General features: G+C 39.1%; 1 protein-coding gene across 1 annotated transcript in view; it reads left to right on the top strand.

Annotated features, from left to right (window-relative positions):
• The first annotated feature begins 18,210 nt into the window (after positions 1-18,210).
• The window catches only part of CHRM3 (cholinergic receptor muscarinic 3), a 206,498-nt gene continuing 205,269 nt past the window's right edge, over positions 18,211-19,439 (top strand). Inside the window, exon 1 of the mRNA XM_063306386.1 lies at positions 18,211-18,404. The gene's annotated coding sequence lies outside the window, so the exon portion shown is untranslated. The remainder of the gene's footprint in view (positions 18,405-19,439) is intronic.

Here is a 19,439-nt window from a genome sequence, read left to right as displayed (position 1 = left end):
AAAGCAGATAATATATAAGAGATATAATAAAGACTTCTTTGGATGATTCCCATAATTAAAATACAACGATTGAAGGATGCAAATTGTTCAAAAGGAACAGGAGTGATAGAAAGCTAGGAGGAGCCGCAGTTGTATGAAGTTGGTGATACCTTAGAGAGCATAGAAATTAAAGTAAGTAGAAGAATATGCTCTGGGAATTAATAATTCTACTTTATTCTGCATTTGTCGTATCTTCATCTCAAGTATTGTATCTAGTTGGATCTTTCTGATCCAATGAAGGATCAGACAGCCTAGAACAGAATCAGAGAATGGTAATGAAGATGAGCAGGGGACTAGAAGCTAACTGGAAGTGGAAATACTTAGCTTTGAGAAAAACAATACTGAGAGAATGAATAGCACTTTGCAATTAGGATGTCATAAAGCAGAATATCAAGACCTGCTTACTATCATTCCAGGATGCAGGGCATGGAATAATGGATTTAAGTTACAGGAAAGATAGTACAATGCTAGTGTGACATGATCTGTCTGGATAGTAATGGCTTGTTCTCACAATTCTCTTGTGTCTTCTCTTCAAGCCTTCTCCCAACTAACAGCAATTGTGTTGTACATTTTCAACTTTTCTTTTTAAAGAATAGTCCACATATCTGATGTACTGCTCTGAGGTCTATAAAAGTTTGTGTGATTAACAGGGTAGCCGCAAGACTCTTTGTTGTAACTAAGTACTGCGTACTTTGACTTACTTGCTTTATAGAATTGGATTCAGAAGTAATGGAAACCTGTGGTTTGAATAGTTAGACCAAGCTTTGGTCTTGTAATCTGATCTTGATGTAGCCATAAATTATACTTCATCCTGGAGTCACCAATATTTTTGGATGAGTAGGTATGTCTAGAATAAGAATTATGGCTATGGCTGATCTCTAACAATAGTTGCTATGGCAGGCACAACCTTTTTCATTCTCAAAATGATTGCCTTTTGGTAGCCACTCCTATTACAGGTAGTCCTCATTTAACAACCATTTGTTTACTGACAGTTCAGACTTACAACGGTGTCAGGATGAGGCCTGCCTCTGACTCAGATTCAGTTTCACTTTCCAAGTCAGAGGAGGAATTAGACACTTATCATGCTGGAGTTGGAGAAACGAAACTCCAGCATGACTTAGCAGTGCGGGAAGAATCCACAATGCTGATTGGGCGAGATCTGGAGGGGGGTTTGAATACACCAGTCAGCGCGTTCCAGAGACACGCTGAAAAATGCATGAAGGAGAAGGCAGCCCAATTGGCTGCAGGAGACTCTAAGCGCACCAAGGAACGGGATAAAAGGCAGCAGCGCAGACAGCATGCTGCCAGAGACAACTGATCCTCTAGACCTGCAGATCTGGAAGAAGACTCCCTACCGACTTCAGAAGTGGTATCTGTGTTCGAAGAAGAAACAGTACCCAGCGTGAATTCTGAGGAAGGGGTTTTCGTGCCAGCGTTGCCCAAGCCTGGCAGCCAGCACCTTGCCTTCAGCTTTGAAAGCTCACATTTGCCTCAGCAGAGCAATCGAGCCGAGGTTTTCTCACACTGCTGCCCGCCAGCAGTGTACTGCAACTGCACTTTGCAAACCCCTGCAAATTTTGGGGGTTGTTGCTCACCTTGCTCAGGATCTGAATTCATGGTACACACGGTGCCTCCAGCCAAGTCCAGCCAAGTTCTGAGTTTCCAGCCTTGTTTCAAGTCTCCTGCCCAGTGAATCCAGCCTAGTCCGGGGCTTCCAGCCGAGTCAAGCAATATTCCGAGTTCCAAGCCTTGTTCCCAGTCTCCTGACCAGAGAATCCAGTCTAGTCTGGGGCTTCCAGCCAAGTCAAGCCGAATCCCGAGTTCTAAGCCTTGTTCCAGGTCTCCTCTCCAGCAAATCCAGTCCAGTCTGGGGCTTCCAGCTGAGTCCAGCCCAGTGCCAAGTTCCAAGCCTTGCTCCAGTTCATCTTCTGCAGAGATCCAGTCTAGTCCGGTGATTCCAGTTGAGTCCAGCCTTGTTCTGAGTTCGGATTTCATGTCTGAGATTCAGTGTAATTCTGTTTGCTGATCGTAGCTTGCTTCCAGATCCATTGAGCTAGACATCCTGTGTTGTGCTGTTCCAGATTGATTCCAGTTTGAGATCTGCTGTCTCCAGTACTCATGTCCCAATTGGTTCCAGTTTTCTTTCCAGTTAATACTTAGAGTCACCTTGCTAGGTTGTCTAGTCTTGATTACTTTAGTCTCCTTACTTTAAGGACATATTGTAAATAGTTCTTAATAAAGAGTTTTATTGAGAACTGGTTTGGTGCATGGTCTGAACAGGACAGACGGTGCTGGAAAAAACCACTTACAGCTGGTCCTCACATGACCATCGCAGCGTCCCTGCAGTCATGTGATCACGATTTGGGTGCTTGACAACTGGTTCACATTTATGACAGTTGCAGCATCCTGTGGCCACATGATCACCATTTTCAACCTTCCCAGCTGGCTTCTGGCAAGCAAAATCAATGGGGAAACACATAATTTGCTTAACGACCACATGGCTTGCTTAATGCCTGTGGTGATTTACTTAACGGCCACCATAAAAAAGGTCGTGAATTGGATCGGATTCATTTAATGACCACTTCAATTAGCAACCAAAATTCCGGTCCCAATTGTGGTCATTAAGTGAGGACTACCTGTATGCAATTTAGTAAAGTTAAAAGATAAACAACTCACCCAAATCATTCTTTTGAAGTAATCTTTTCTGCTTGAACAGCTGTTTTGCAAAAAGTAAAGTGCACGCTAAAAGAAAAAAATGGACAAACACCTGCTCACACCTCCCTCCCTCCATTTCTATATACAGAGAGCAAACGCAAGAACAAAGGAACCCGCTAACCATATATGTAATGGTCCATTCACACAATATACTTTTTACCTGGTCTGGCCATTTTTATTTTAGAAGGATTGCCTCTTACTCATGTGGGCTATGGAAGCATTGTTGGAAATAAATATAGCAACAGAGTCTGGTGCTCTGCTCTAAAGAATATCTGGCCTTTCTGCAAAATCAGAAAAAGCAAAGATTCTAGTGGATGCCAAGGAAAAATATTTGCAAACACCCCATCAGGGATGCTAGGTTTTGTCTTACATGGCTGTGTTCACATGGCAAGGATTCACATGGTATTCACATTTCTGCCTAATATGTTGTCGCTTCATCAAAGGATTGTTACCTTGTTGTGGTGCTGGAGCTTGAGCACCTCAGTGACGCCATGAGCTAAACCATGAAGGGCCACCCAAGACGGGAAGGTCATGACAGAGAGGTCAGACTAAATGCGATCCCTGGGGAAGGTAATGGCAACCCACCCCAGTATTCTTGCCATGAAAACTAAATGGATCAGTACAACCAGAGATATGTCGGTATGCCATCAGAAGATGAGACTCCCAGGTCGGAAGATGGTCAAAATGCTACTGGGGAGGAACAGAGGATGAGTTCAACTAGCTCCAGATGTGATGACGCAGCTAGCTCAAAGCCGAAAGGACGGCTAGCGGCTGACGGTGCTGGTGGGGAACGGCGAATCCGATGTTCTAAGGATCAACACACCATTGGAACCTGGAATGTAAGATCTATGAGCCAGGGCAAATTGGATGTGGTTATTGGTGAGATGTCAAGATTAAAGATAGACATTTTGGGCATCAGTGAACTGAAATGGACTGGAATGAGCCACTTCACATCAAATGACCACCAGATCTACTACTGTGGACAAGAGGGTCACAGAAGAAATGGAGTAGCCTTCACGATTAATAGTAAAGTGGCTAAAGCAGTGCTTGGATACAATCCAAAAAAACGATAGAATGATCTCAATTCGAATTCAGGGCAAGCCATCTAACATCACAGTGATCCAAATAGACGCCCCAACTACAGATGCTGAAAAAGCTGAAGTAGATCAGTTCTATGAGGATCTGCAGCACCTACTGGACAATATGCCTAAAAGAGACGTTATTTTCATCACAGGAGACTGGAATGCTAAGGTGGGCAGTCAGATGACACCTGGAATTACAGGTAAGCATGGCCTGGGAGAACAAAACAAAGCAGGACATAGGCTGATAGAATTTTGCCAAGACAACTCACTCTGCATAACAAACACACTCTTCCAACAACCTAAGAGACGGCTTTATACATGGACTTCACCAGATGGACAACACTGAAATCAGATTGACTACATCCTTTGCAGCCAAAGGTGGCGGACATCTATACAGTGGATAAAAACAAGACCTGGAGCTGACTGTAGTTCCGATGACGAACTTCTTCTTGCACAATTTAGGATCAGACTAAAGAGATTAGGGAAGACCCACAGATCAGCTAGATATGAACCCACTAATATTCCTAAGGAATATGCAGTGGAGGTGAAGAATACATTTAAGGGACTGGACTTAGTAGATAGGGTCCCAGAAGAACTATGGACAGAAGTTCGCAACATTGTTCAGGAGGCGGCAACAAAATACATCCCAAAGAAAGAGAAAACCAAGAAGGCAAACTGGCTGTCTGCTGAGACACTAGAAGTAGCCCAAGAAAGAAGGAAAGCAAAAGGCAACAGCGATAGGGGGAGATATGCCCAATTAAATGCAAAATTCCAGAGGTTAGCCAGAAGAGATAAGGAATTATTTTTAAACAAGCAATGCACGGAAGTGGAAGAAGACAATAGAATAGGAAGGACAAGAGACCTCTTCCAGAAAATTAGAAACATCGGAGGTAAATTCCAGGCAAAAATGGGTATGATCAAAAACAAAGATGGCAAGGTCCAGCAGAAGAAGAAGAGATCAAGAAAAGGTGGCAAGAATATACGGAAGACCTGTATAGGAAGGATAACAATATCGGGGATAGCTTTGACAGTGTGGTCACTGAGCTAGAGCCAGACATCCTGAAGAGTGAGGTTGAATGGGCCTTAAGAAGCATTGCTAATAACAAGGCAGCAGGAGACGACGGCATCCCAGCTGAACTGTTCAAAATCTTGCAAGATGATGCTGTCAAGGTAATGCATGCTATATGCCAGCAAATTTGGAAAACACAAGAATGGCCATCAGATTGGAAAAAATCAACTTATATCCCCATACCAAAAAAGGGAAACACTAAAGAATGTTCAGACTACTGAACAGTAGCACTTATTTCACATGCCAGTAAGGTAATGCTCAAGATCCTGCAAGGTAGACTTCAGCAATTCATGGACCGAGAATTGCCAGATGTACAAGCTGGGTTTAGAAAAGGCAGAGGGACTAGGGACCAAATTGCCAATATCCGCTGGATAATGGAAAAAGCCAGGGAGTTTCAGAAAAAAACATCTATTTCTATTTTATTGACTATTCTAAAGCCTTTGACTGTGTGGACCATAACAAATTGTGGCAAGTTCTTAATGGTATGGGGATACCAAGTCATCTTGTCTGCCTCCTGAGGAATCTGTATAACAACCAAGTAGCAACAGTAAGAACAGACCACGAAACAACGGACTGGTTTAAGATTGGGAAAGGAGTACGGCAAGGTTGTATACTTTCACCCTACCTATTCAACTTGTATGCAGAACACATCATGCGATGTGCTGGGCTTGAGGAATTTAAGGCTGGAGTTAAAATTGCTGGAAGGAACATTAACAATCTCAGATATGCAGATGATACCACTTGGATGGCTGAAAGCAAAGAGGAACTGAGGAGCCTTGTGATGAAAGTGAAAGAAGAAAGTGCAAAAGCTGGCTTGCAGCTAAACCTGAAAAAAACCAAGATTATGGCAACCAGCTTGATTGATAACTGGCAAATAGAGGGAGAAAATGTAGAAGCAGTGAAAGACTTGGTATTTCTAGGTGCAAAGATTATTGCAGATGCTGACTGCAGTCAGGAAATCAGAAGACGCTTAATCCTTGGGAGAAGAGCAATGACAAATCTCAATAAAAGAGTCAAGAGCAGAGACATCACACTGACAACAAAGGTCCGCATAGTTAAAGCAATGGTGTTCCCCATAGTAACATATGGCTGTGAGAGCTGGACCATAAGGAAGGCTGAGAGAAGGAAGATTGATGCTTTTGAACTGTGGTGTTGGAGGAAAATTCTGAGAGTGCCTTGGACTGCAAGAAGATCCAACCAGTCCATCCTCCAGGAAATAAAGCCAGACTGCTCACTTGAGGGAATGATATTAAAGGCAAAACTGAAATACTTTGGCCACATAATGAGAAGACAGGACACTCTGGCGAAGATGCTGGTGCTAGGGAGAGTGGAAGGCAAAAGGAAGTGGGGCTGACCCCTTGGATGGATAGATGATATTCTAGAGGTGACGGACCCATTCCTGGGGGAGCTGGGGGTGTTGACGACTGACAGGAAGCACTGGCATGGGCTGGCCCATGAAGTCACAAAGAGTCGGAAGCAACTGAACAAATAAACAACAATGTTGTAGCTAACTTATGGGTCAGTGTACCTAAGAAACAGAATATTGGGTTGAATACATCACTATTATTAGGGACGCGGTGGCGCTGCGGGTTAAACCGCTGAGCTGTCGAGCGGAAGGTCGGCGGTTCGAAACCGCGCGGCGGGGTGAGCTCCCGTTGCTCATCCCAGCTTCTGCACACCAAGCAGTTCGAAAACATGCAAATGTGAGTAGATTAATTGGTACCGCTTCGGCGGGAAGGTAACGGCGTTCCGTGAGTCATGCTGGCCACATGACCCGGAAGTGTCCTATGGACAACGCCGGCTCCAAGGCTTTGAAACGGAGATGAGCACCGCCCCCTAGAGTCGGACACGACTGGACTTTACGTCAAGGGAAACCTTTACCTTTACCTTACATCACTATTAACCATGATTATGTGATCATGTGAACATAGCCATGGACTTATTTTTGCCTCTCTAGTACAGCTATGAGAAAGTACAGAGACATAGGCTTCTGATTAGAACTAACCATAGTTATTTTGTTCAAGTTATTTAGTCTGAAATGATTAGTCCAAACAAGCCATGGTTATACTGTGCTTTCCTATTATTGCTTTTTATTTTTCATCACAGGAAATAGAAATAGAGGCTTGTAACCTCTTCACTGTAATTGCTTCAAAGGCATTTCATTCACAAAAGATCAATTATAGTTTGATGTTACAGACAAATTATTATTATTGCTTAGATTTATAGCTTTTCCTCCAGGTGCTCAGTGGTATGAGTAATACCCATTCCTCTAATTTTATGCCCCAAACAATAATTCTTGAAATAGCTTGAACTGATCATCCAGTGAGCTGCTATGGTTAAACCAGTGTCTTTCCAATCCTAGTTTGTAGCTGGTTTGCAAATCATGGTTTGTATTAAATGCAATTTGTAGTTGTGTTTGATTTCATAAAATGATAACATCTGGTATCATTGCTTTTGCTCATGAGGCTGCTGTGGATCGGAATGAATTTATGAAATTTTCACTGAGGATGTGGGGAAAAGAAAGCAGATAGAAGTTGAAACTCCAGTGTGACTTCTTAACTATATGTAGCTATTACAAATCAAATCAAATAAGTATTTCATATTACATCTGAATCCTGATTGATAGATCCTACTACCTTAGCTATCTTAACTTTTTTCCAAGACCTTTTTCTTTTTTCCTTTTACTCTAATTAAGGTTAATTAATTTACTATTTTTTATTAATTTACTCTAATTAAGTAATTTTCCTTTTACTCCAATTAAGGGATGGAGTGGATTGAGATCAATCAAGTGCAATGAGGCTGTGCACCTTCAGGCTGGCTCACCAGGAATTTAACAGATTGTTTGCACCATACTACAAAAATGGATTTTGGTTATTGAATGCAATGGTTCCATTTATCACAATTAAAAGTTCATACTTGGCTACTCTGAATTTGCACTTTTTTTGCTTGTGGTATATTTTTGCCTTTTACTTTTTAAAAACTGCTTCTTTCTTTTCATGCCATTCACTGGGCACAGTCAAATGTACTTTATGCTCACGCTTCTGTCTATATTGCCTTTTCCACAGTAACAGAGCAAATAATTTTTACAAATAGTTAACAAAACTGTAAACCCACAGATACTGTTTGGCAATGTGTACCAAGGTAGACATAACCACCTTTGTCAAACTTCTTTTTTATTTATTTATATTTATATTTATATCCCACCTTCATTGTTTTTATAAATAACTCAAGGCAGCAAACATACCTAATACTCCTTCCTCCTCCTATTTTTCCCACAACAACTCTGTGAAGTGAGTTGAGCTGAGAGTGACTGGCCCAAGGTCTTATGTTTATGGACTATGGTAAAAAATACATGTTACATCTTAAGTTAAACTTTTAAATGTTCTGGAGGAACAAAGCATTTTTAAAGGGGAAAGTGTTTAAATAGTAAATCTGATGAAAAACAAACCCTAAAAGAATTTTAGGGGCATAATGCTAATGTTTAAAAGTTGTTAATGCTCAACACTTAAACATTTAAACACTTAAAACACTTTCTAGGAAGAATCATCTATTTTAGCCTTAATTTTGTGCCATATGTTCCTGTAACAGAGATAGAGGGAGGACTCTTGTTTCACCATGCAAATGAGCATAGTCACAAGACACAGCTGTTTTTTATGTTTTTTTTATGGTATTTCATACAGGTGTTATGTTTAAACTCCCACATGCTCTGAAGCCCCTTTTGGAAATCAAACCTCTGAAACATTGCTCATCCTTACTAAGTACATCCAACTCTGCTTAATTTCTGGGCTCAAAAGAAAGTCAGCCAAGTGGTGCTACATGAAGAGACACTCCTGAAAATGGTGGCTTTGAAAAAATGAACATCTCTTTTGAAGAAAGCAATATTGAAAATTGCAATACAGAATCTAGGGAATTAAATTTAATTTGGACAAAAACAGTAGAACAAACTTTTATTATTTCCTAAGCTGTAATAATGCTTCTGCCATTATCTGAATCTAAACCAGAACAAAAATGGGGGTGGGGGTGGAATGCAGACTACTAGACCACTATAAGGTAATATCTTACGTGCTGGTGCACTCACTGGTTCCACTAAATGATGATTGAAAATAAACATGTAGAAAAAGCAACAAAAGATAGATTTGCTATCAACTTGTATGTAAATGTAAATGAATCTGGAATACTGGAATACATTTGAAACTTGGAACAGGAAAACTGAAAAATAACATAGTTATGGAAAAGGAAAGTTGTACAACTCATGATCTTGATGGAATTATAGATGATATTTTAAGGATTTGCAATACACTTGCTTCAGGAAGGGAAGAAAGATATCAATGCTATACCCTACAAAGATAGATAGACAGACAGACAGACAGACAGACAGACAGACATATACATGTGTCCATACTCAAACAGACCCAGTGCACAATCTGGGGATCCTTCTAAACTCACGATTCCTGCTTGAAAAGCAGATGGCAGTCATGGCTAGGAGGGCCTTTGCACAGCTTAATGTTGTGTACCAGTTGTGCCTGTTCCTGGACTGGGAGGCTCTGCTCACAGTCACTCATGCCCTGGTCACCTCCTGGATAGACTATTGCAATGTGCTGTACATGGGGTTGCCCTTGAAGAGTATTTGGAAGCTTTGGCTAGTGCAAAATGTGGTGGCACAGGCAGTTATTTTTGCCCCTAAAACGGCACACGTGATATCTGTGCTCTGCAAGCTGCATTGGCTACCAGTTTGCTTCCAGGCGCAATTCAAGGTGCTGGCTTTGACCTTTAAAGGTCAAGGAAGGGCTGGGTTATTTGATGGACTCCCTCTCCCCAATTACATCTGCCTGTCCTATTCGGTCTGGCAGAAGGGTGGTCCTGTCCACTAAGGAGTTTCATCTGGTGGGACTCAGGAGGCGGCCCTTTTCTGCCATGGCACCTGCCCTGTGGAACATCATTCCCCCAAGGTGAAACTGGCCCCACCCCTGATATCCTTCAGGAAGTCCCTTAAAACAGGGTTATGCTGACAGGCTTGGGGGTCTCAAGACAGTGGTGAAGTAGTGGGATGGCTCTGTGTCCACAACAATAACTCTCTCTGCTACTCCTTTATTAGTAACTTTGATTGTGTTTTAATTAGTGAATGTTTAATTCTTAGTTTTTATTATTGCCTTTTTATTGTACGCCACGCAGAGTCACAAATCTGTCTGATGGGCAGCTATATAAATATGATGTATAAATAAATAAATAAATCCCGTTCAGAACCAAAGAACTTTCTGGATTCAGGTGACCTCCAGTCCACAGCCAGTCTTGCTAGGATTGAGTTTGAGCTTGTTTCTCTCCATTCAGACCCACACTCTCCAGACACTGAAACAGAATCTCAGCTGCATTGCTTGGCCAGCCAGAGGTTGAGATATATAACTTGACATCATCAGCTTACTGATGACACCTAACTCTGTGCATGGTTTCACCCAAGAGTCTCATACCGATGTTAAACAGGAACAGGGAGATAATCAAGCTGTGAGGCACCCCACAAAGTAAGGGCTGATGGCTAGACCTCTCCCTAACACCAACACCAACTGGAACTGACCCTGGAGGAAGGAGATGCATCCCAATTTGAATCCCCAGAGCCAGTACAGAAGGATATCATGATCAACGGTATTGAAGGCTGCCAAGAGATCAAGGAAGGTCAGAATAGATGTACCACTACTATCCTAGTCCTGTCATAGGTCATTCACAAGCACAATCTATGCTTTCTCAGTGTTGTGCAGAGGCCTGAAACCTGGATTCTGGAGCCCTTTGATGCTGCAAAAGAGTAGGTTAGAGATGGGATGGAAATTATTGGGTCAAGCAATGGCTTTTTGAGGATCAGGGGAGTACTGCCACCTTAAATGCTGCAGAACACCCCCTCTCAAGGATGTGTACCCAATCACATACTGTATCATCCACCCACCCATCCATCCACTTAGTTTTGCTTGGGTTGAGCTGAAGGCTCAAGATTAATGTATCACTGGTGAAAAGCAGAGGTTCCCAGCTTTTAATGGCATCTTTGGAATGTTAGGAGAATGTTATGGAGGGAGGGAGGGAGATTGGGAAGCTAAAGAGGGGAGGAGAAAGTTATAGAGGAGAAAGAAAATGAGCTAGAAAGGAGAGGAGAAAAAATGAAAGTGGAAGGCTTTTTTTCTCTGGTGTAAAATGTTGGAGTAATATAAATTGGGTGCATACAATCATCTTTCCACTTGTCAAGACCAACTGATGTTTTTTCCTCTCTTTTGTAACTTGACTAAATCTCTTAAAAGGCACAGCTCATCAGTTTCACTTTAGTTATTCATTGCTCTTTGGGATGGGGAGAAGAGTAGCTAATTTTTAGAGATATAGCTATATTTGTTAGTTTTTTTTAAATGTGGTAGTAATTATTATGTCCAAATTTCTCGAAAACCTTATTTATTTATGTATTAAATAAATACATAAATATATAAGGTTTTTGAGAATTTAAAACATTTATATGGATAACTAATCTGTATTCGGCAAACAGGAAGATATCCATCAAGTAGATTAGACTGGCACACAGGAATGCGATTTGTCTCACTCTAGTACATGGTTCTATGGAAAACTACAATTATGACTGAGCTTTGTATATTCTCTTCCTCTTTCCTCTTTGTGAAATTTTAATGATTGTCATTACTGATAGTAAATTATGTCATCTTTGAACATTTCCCAACTGAAAATAGAGACAAACGTGCCACGCACTTGTTCTTGTACTAAAGACAGATGCCTAATTTTAGTCTTCCTGCCCTTTCATGTCACCCATACTCCCTCTGAAGGCTCTGCTGAATCTGCTCCATTTATTTAATTCTAGACTTAAGACTGAGATGTAAAAGTAAGTGATGCATAAGTCATCCAGTGTTGAAAGTAGATAGTGTATTGAAAAAAGACTTAGAAACCAGGGATTTTATAAATATGATTCCTCAAAGTCCTGTGTGCCTGGTCCTGAACTTTCAAGTTCCTAATAATATTTCAACCCTAAACTTCAAAGAATTTACTTGCACAAAGCTTTGGCACCTATCTCTCTGAAAATTGGAAGTCTTATTAACTTAATAGGGGGAAAATATGGCTGCAAATTCCATAGTTTTGCTAAAACCAGTTTTAAAATATATACTGTAAATAAGTCATTTTGTTAAAAGTTCAAAAAGCAAATATAATTTAAACAAAATTGTTGGCAGCTTTCATTCATCCAGAAATGAGTATTGCTGTAAATTTAATCCAATGTAGTTTGAAATCTTCAGAAATGGAAACAGTTGGCACTAGCATTAACTATGGAAACACAATTCTGGCCACTGCAGAAACATCTCATTTTTAAAAAGTGGAATGTAATTAGAATCCTTTTAATACTGTGAAAGTTGGATTTCATAGTACTCATATGCCTTGTTTTTACACTATTTGGTATAGAAGAGAAGCAATTTATAATTCAGTTTGATCTAGTGGTTAAGGCACCAGGCTAGGAACCAGGAGACGGAGAGTTCTAGTCCCACCTAGGGCATGAAAGCCGGCTGGGTGACCTTGGGCCAGTCACCCTGTCTCAGCCCAACTCACCTCACAGGGTGGTTGTTTTGGGGAAAATAGGAGGAGGAAGGAGTATTAGGTATGTTTGCTGCCTTGAGTTATTTATAAAAATAATAACAGCAGGATAGAAAATAAATAAATAAATAAATTTCTATTCGATGGGTGTCCTTTTCTTTTCATGGTTGTGAATTACATATTTTAAAGTATATAGCTGGTTTACTTGCAAGGGTTTTTCCTCCTATAATTAGCTACAGCTGGCTTATATTTGCTGGTAGGAATAGAAAAGACTGTTGAAAACAAGGAACGAGCAAATATTTGCAAGCAACCTTATTGTAGAGTATGGATACCTTTGAAGAACAGCCTGTAGATTAACCCTTGTTGGCAGGTGCAGAGAAGGATCCTGATATAGCAGATGGCAGCAGCTCTTTTTTTTTTAAAAAAAAAGGATGGAGCTGCTGATTATTTAGATAGGAGACCACCAGGAATTCAGAACACTATAAGTTTGAGCTGGGAAGTGAAAAACAAATTTCTTGAAGAGAGTAAGAACGATCCACTTCTGCACTGTTGCAAGAAAATAACATAGACATGACTCTGTAATAATCAGAAATTGAGCTCAGATTGAAGGAGGTTTTACCTTTTCAACAGGGCATCTATCTCTTTTCTTTCGTTCTCTATCTTTCCCTTGCATCTCTTCCATCCAGTTTCCCCCTTCCTCTTTTGTCCTTCCCTTGTATCCATCTTTTTATCTCAACTTTATCCTGCCCACCCCCCTGTTTTGCTGTTTCTGTTAGAAGGAGAGAGCCACGTGTGTTTGTCCATGCATGTGAGAAAGAATGATTGGTATATGCAAATAAAATCAATTCATTGTGTAAACTGGGTACCTTTTTTCCAGGCAGTTCATTTTAATTAGCAGTTATTAGTGCTGTACAAAGCACTAACAATGGGAAGAAAGCAAAGTGGCTGTGCACATGTGCAAGTGGAGATAACCACAAGCAGCTTGTGAAGCAGCTGTTTGAACAATTCAAAGAAAGATGCTTCATTCACACTCCCACACATTGCAGATCACTTTTTAACTGTTTTGCATAAACCTAATAGTAATTATTTCAGTTAATGTGTATTTTTTGGCCCTGCCCCACCCTTATTTGGGGCTGTGTATATGGCAGATATGCACATAGACACATACAAATGTGTTATTTCACTCATGGGATGGGTAATTCTCCAGGACTGGCTTCAGTTGGAGTTGATATTGCTAGGCTGGAAAGCATTGTCTTGCGCAAGATTTTTTTTTTCTGTGTTGATATTTTGATTCTTCCTGGAATGGACTGCAGAGGAGATTATCTTCAATTCAGATTCATCTTCCTTTTGGGTAAAACCCGTATTCATTGCTACAACCAGTTATATTGCTACACAATTGCTATATCCAGGATTCAAATATACTGATGATCCAGGATTCAGATACAGAGACAATGCATTTACCTGGATTACTAACCAGTCTGAATGCTTTGGGGGTAAAAAGGTGGGATATAAATTGATTAAATAAGAGCAATAATAAACCATACATTCCCCCATTTCATAGATGAAAACCGACTTACTATTTTTAAATCCCTAATTCCATAGCAGCTTGATTTCAAAACTCGGAGAGAAAATTACACATTGCAGAAGGGTCTGCTCTGTTTCCTTACTGTGAAATAGTTCGTCATGAACCAATTCACAATACAAAATAATTTTTTGTATAATAAATTTTGAATAGTTAAAAATGAGCCATTAAATATGTGAAATAATACACTGCACTGTGCTTTACCTACAGTTCTATAAATGCTTGCAAATTAAGAACTGTTACGTTCAGTCGGGCTTCCTCCTTAATAAAAATGTCTTGAGATTTCAGTGTAGGAAGGTTTCTAGCATATAGTGCACTAAAAAGGAAATGCATCTGCTCTTCCACTCAGAGATTCTATGGCTTGAAAAGTGAAGAGGTCTGGATCTTGACGATTAATAGCAATATAAGAAAGTGTGGTAACTGGATTTTAACTAGACATTCCTAACACCAAAAACAATAGAAACCCAGAACTGCTATTTATCATTGAACATTTGTTTTGTTTTTAAAAAAACAGAACAGCTGTAGCATATGCTAAACATGCAACGCTTTAGAACTTGATACTGAAAAATAGTTTGAAGCATTGAAGGATATCAACCATTTTTAGGCACTTGTTTCAGAAAAGGCGTCTGGAGCAGTCATATTGCTCTGGGAGAGTGGAAAATCTGTGTATAATATAGCCTCTGTATTTGTTTTCTCTTACCTGAGATTCCTCAAGAGATGCCATAAACTAATGAAGGTGTAAAAATATGCACACACAGACAGATAACAAATTAACAAATGAAAGCATAGAGAGGTTTGTTTTAGATCAATAAAACCTAGCGTTCATTGATGTAAAATCAGTAACTTGTGTGATACAAAATCCCTCCTATTTTTATCCATCTTTTCCTTCTGAAGAAAATTGGTCTTACTCAGTTCAGGTGGAGAAATTTATTTATGAAGAATTCTACCAAAAGAAAAATCTCTTTAGAACAGCATTGACGTTGTTGAGATAGGAATGAAGTGTAGCCCTCAGTTGTATGTATGATTGTAGGCTGTTACATCTATTTGGAGTCAAACATTGTTTGGGGCAACATGTTGTTTTACCAGGGTAGTTCTCTTGGAAAGCATTTTGATGAAAATTCTAATAGTACATTTAACTATCAACTAAAAATACTTATTCAAGTGGTTTATTTTAGATTTGTTTTTCTATTTTATATAAAATCCCATTCAAGCGTGAAGCTTCGGAGATGTTATTTTCTTACGTTTAATTGCACTGAAGTTAGTATTGAAAAACAAGTAATACCAAGATGAGTAATATCATTATTACTGCCTGAATATGTTTTCTCTAAGTTGGAGAACATTAGTGGAAGAATGCTAGAAGATGTGAACACAAATTGAGAACATAAGCCTTTTTCTCAGCACTTTGAATTTTATTGGGATACATTGATTTTGATCTGTTAGAACGTACTGAATAGTGAACATTAAAGCTAAAAGAAAAAAAGAATAGTGCCTGAAACCAAATTGAATTTTTGTCATAATGTTCTCCAAATATTCTGTGAAATTATTTTTGACAAGTTAATTTAAAGAATGAGAAAACCATCATTATGCCATTAGGGGAGGGAGAAAACTGTAGGCTAAAAAGAACAAGAAAAGAATAAGAAAATGTAGCTGATTTGGACAAATTCAAGTATCCAGGGCCAGATGAAGTACATCCTAGGACAGCATTACCTAAACCTTTTCAACCCAATGCTTCTTTACAAAATCTTTTTCAGCCCCATTCCTCCTCAGACTACCTACTTGCCAGTGCTTCCTATTATGCATGTAAAATATGAATAATACTTGACATAAAAGGATTTTTCAATGATTGTACTGATTATTTTTATCATGCCTTTTTATTGCACTCAGTTTACACATTATTAGCATGCTTCATTAACATACACAGATGTAGTAAAATAAATAAAATGAGATTTATTATAAGATGATACTTGAGCTTGGTGGTTTTTACTTAACTTCATAATATCTGGAGAAAACTTGGATAGTAACAAGTCAACACAATTAATATCCAAATGATTTTGATGCTTCACTAGTATGCAATTCACTGTACTAACCCTAACTCATTGAGATAAGAAGATGAAAAAGCAATATAAAGAAGCTTTGCATTTTCCCACAGAGTAGAAAATGTCACATGATGTTTCAGCCACGTGGTTTGATGTCCTCTGCTGTAGATGATTTGCCTTGATTCGTCGTCATTCTGAAGTTTAATGATTTCTTCTTGTAAAGCAAGTTCTTGGTATTCCACTTTGCAAATGAATGAATTTGACCCAGACAAGAATTTCCAAATCAATTAAATCTTTAAAGCAAATCTCAGTCACTTTTTAGTGCCTGCAAATGGAAGCAATATTCTAAGTCACAATCGGCGTAGGATGTTGTTATGCACTTCATGCTGAAAACTGTGCAAAAACTCTTCTACCAATGTTATGTTTAAATAACCCCAACTTCACAATTAAATTAGATTAAATTGATTAAATTGTAATTATCACCTTCAAGTTACATATTTAGTATATTTATTATTCTCTATGCAAACACTGAATTTTATCACATAATTCAGGGTCAGAAGACAGCAGAAATCAAGCCCAAATGCTCCCATAAAAATTTATAATCATATCAACACCCTCTGAAAGGCTGTAGCGCCTCATTGGGAAACCCTGTCCTTGGGTACTGAAGGAACTTGGAGAAGTGATAGCAGAACCAGGCTCAGTAGTGTTTGAGAACTCCTGGGAGGACCCAGGAGACTGGAGAAGAGTGAACCTTGTCCCTATCTTCAAAAAGGTGAAAAAGGAACACCTGAGAAATTATCGGCCTGTCAGATTGACATAACCACAAATCCTCAAACAGATGATGATGGTGATGATGATTTTTTGTGCCTTCAAGTCAGTGTCAGAACAAGTCCTTGCAGTTTCCTTGGTAAGATTTCAGAAGTGGCTTGTCCTTGCCTCCTTCCTAGGGCTGAGAGAGAGTGACTGGCCCAAGGTCACCCAGCTGGCTTTCTGCCTAAGGTGGGACTAGAACTCCCAGCTTCTCTTTGTTTCTAGTCTGATGCCTTAACCACTACACTAACCTGGCTCTAAGACAGATTATTAAATGGCAAATTTTTGAACACTTGAAACGGAATGCAACAGTTGACATGAGTTGATATGGACTTGTCAAAACAAGTCATGCTAGATTAACTCTAAAAGATTGGGGTACTGCTGTAGACATAGTGTACCTTGACCTCATCAAAGCTTTCAACAGTCCCTTAATATATTCTCCTTACTAAAATAGAAAAATATGGGCTAAATGCTACAACTGTTAGATGAATTCATAATTGGCTGGACAATCATATTTAGAAAGCATTCATAGCTGGCTTCACACCAGGTTGGAGAGTAGCATTAAGTGGTCAACAATTTTATTAATTACCTGGTTGAAGAAGTTGAAGGGGTGATTATCAAATCTGCAGATGAATACAGCACTATGGTGAAAATAAAAAATAAAAAATAAGTCATAAACAGTGGGTCAAAATGAACAGGATCAAGTTTAATGGGGGGAAAATCTCCTGAATCTGGGTAAGAAAACTGAAAGGCATATATATAGGTTGGAGAGGCCTAGCTCAGGAGTAGTACAAGTGAAAAGGATGTTGGTGTCTTCTCAGCCAGAAGTTAAACATAAGCAAGTAGCGTGATGCAGCAGATAAAAAGGCAAATGCTATACTGGAGAGAACATGAACAGAAAGCAGAATATAACAGTGAGCAGCATCATTACTATTCCAACAACTTTCAGTTTTGGTATTTATATCCCAGTTTTCATTTACTTTACTGACAGTGTTTGCATTTACGTATATATGAATAATTGCCTTCTCAGACTTCTCCCCCCAATATGCATACAGTTCCTCTTTATACGTAGTCCTGGATGATAAGAAGGAATTATTTCCCATTCAGTTTCTTCTAAACATGGTATCCTATGGGCATCAGAGACCTGTGATTCAAATGAATTTGTTAATCAAGTTCATCAGTAATCTTGATTGCAGCTGTGAAAGTAAAAAAAAAAAAAAAAGAAATAGGCCAACTATTACATTTATTGCATTGCTATGGAGATAACATTTATATTGGTTATACAACTGAAATTTGTATGCTTCTTTTTTATAGGTCTACCAATAAAAGAAATAATGATTCAAAGAAAATGACTTCTTCCTTGACCCTGATGATTCCATTGTTTGTTTCTTCATCATCAGTTTTAAATACTTGGAGGGCTTCTTGAAAAAGTGATGCTGTACTGGCTTTGCAGTGAAATTCTACAATCTAGATAACATTCATTCCCTATCCACCAGGTCTTTTTACTTATGATGGTAAGTTGCTTTATTAAACTGTTAGAAGTAGAGTTCTCAGTTTCAGTGCACAGAGTCTGGGAAGACTGCCAACTAAATCAAGAGGTGCTGTATGTTCTGGTAGAGCATAAGAAACCCATACTATTTTTTGACTGAACGAAGTTATCCCATAAACAAACTATCTCAAATCATTCTAAAATACAAATAAAATAAGATTTATTGAGACAAATAACACTTCTGCCTTTATTTGCCTTTAACCACTACACCAAACTGGTTCTCAAAATAATGTTATTGAAATATTTTAAATGCTATGTTTCTATGTATGCCAATTTAAAATATAAAAATTTCAAATCTTATTTGTAAACAATAGTGAACCTCTACATATTTGCCACTCATTTGTCCTTCTGTAACTAACACCTGATCACCATATGTAAACCTGAAGGCAAAACATAATGCTGAAGATGGTGGCAGCTGTGTTGCTATTTGTTATATATGACAATTATATGTGTTGTTAATGACCTTAGGAAGAATTGGCACATATACAATATGTAGTGAAAGAGTTGTCATGTTGAATGAGGTTATGAAACTTCATCTGCCCAAACTGATTCTCTGGCAACTTGTCTGCTGAATGAAGATTTGTTATGAGCCTGAAATATAGGTTTAATGATTGTAGGTTGAATTCTAGAATATTGTGAGATAACCAGGCTGTTTCTTTGTGTGTCCATGTCTTCATTACTCCTTTGCTTACACTATAATCAGCCTTACTGATGTAGGATGTAATCTTTAGAATGGACCATTTGAGATGGTAGCGCTTTACTGGAAAGTAGCATCCACATTAATTATGTGTGCATTAAACAAGTCTTTCTCTAGGGCCCAAACTGATTGTGTGACTTTTGAGATACCAGTTCATGAAAGATGAATCATTGTTGCTTTCTATTGCATCTTCTTACTTTAAGTGTTGACTAGCCTAGCGTATCCATAATCCTCATTGTTCAATCTTTTTTGCCTGTGTATCAGTCACTGAAAAGTTGTGGCTTGCTAGCTGTTTTTCTAAGA

The sequence above is a fragment of the Candoia aspera genome, chromosome 1, assembly GCF_035149785.1.
Source record: "Candoia aspera isolate rCanAsp1 chromosome 1, rCanAsp1.hap2, whole genome shotgun sequence".
NCBI lineage: Eukaryota > Metazoa > Chordata > Lepidosauria > Squamata > Boidae > Candoia > Candoia aspera.
This window is presented reverse-complemented; position numbering and strand designations above follow the sequence as displayed.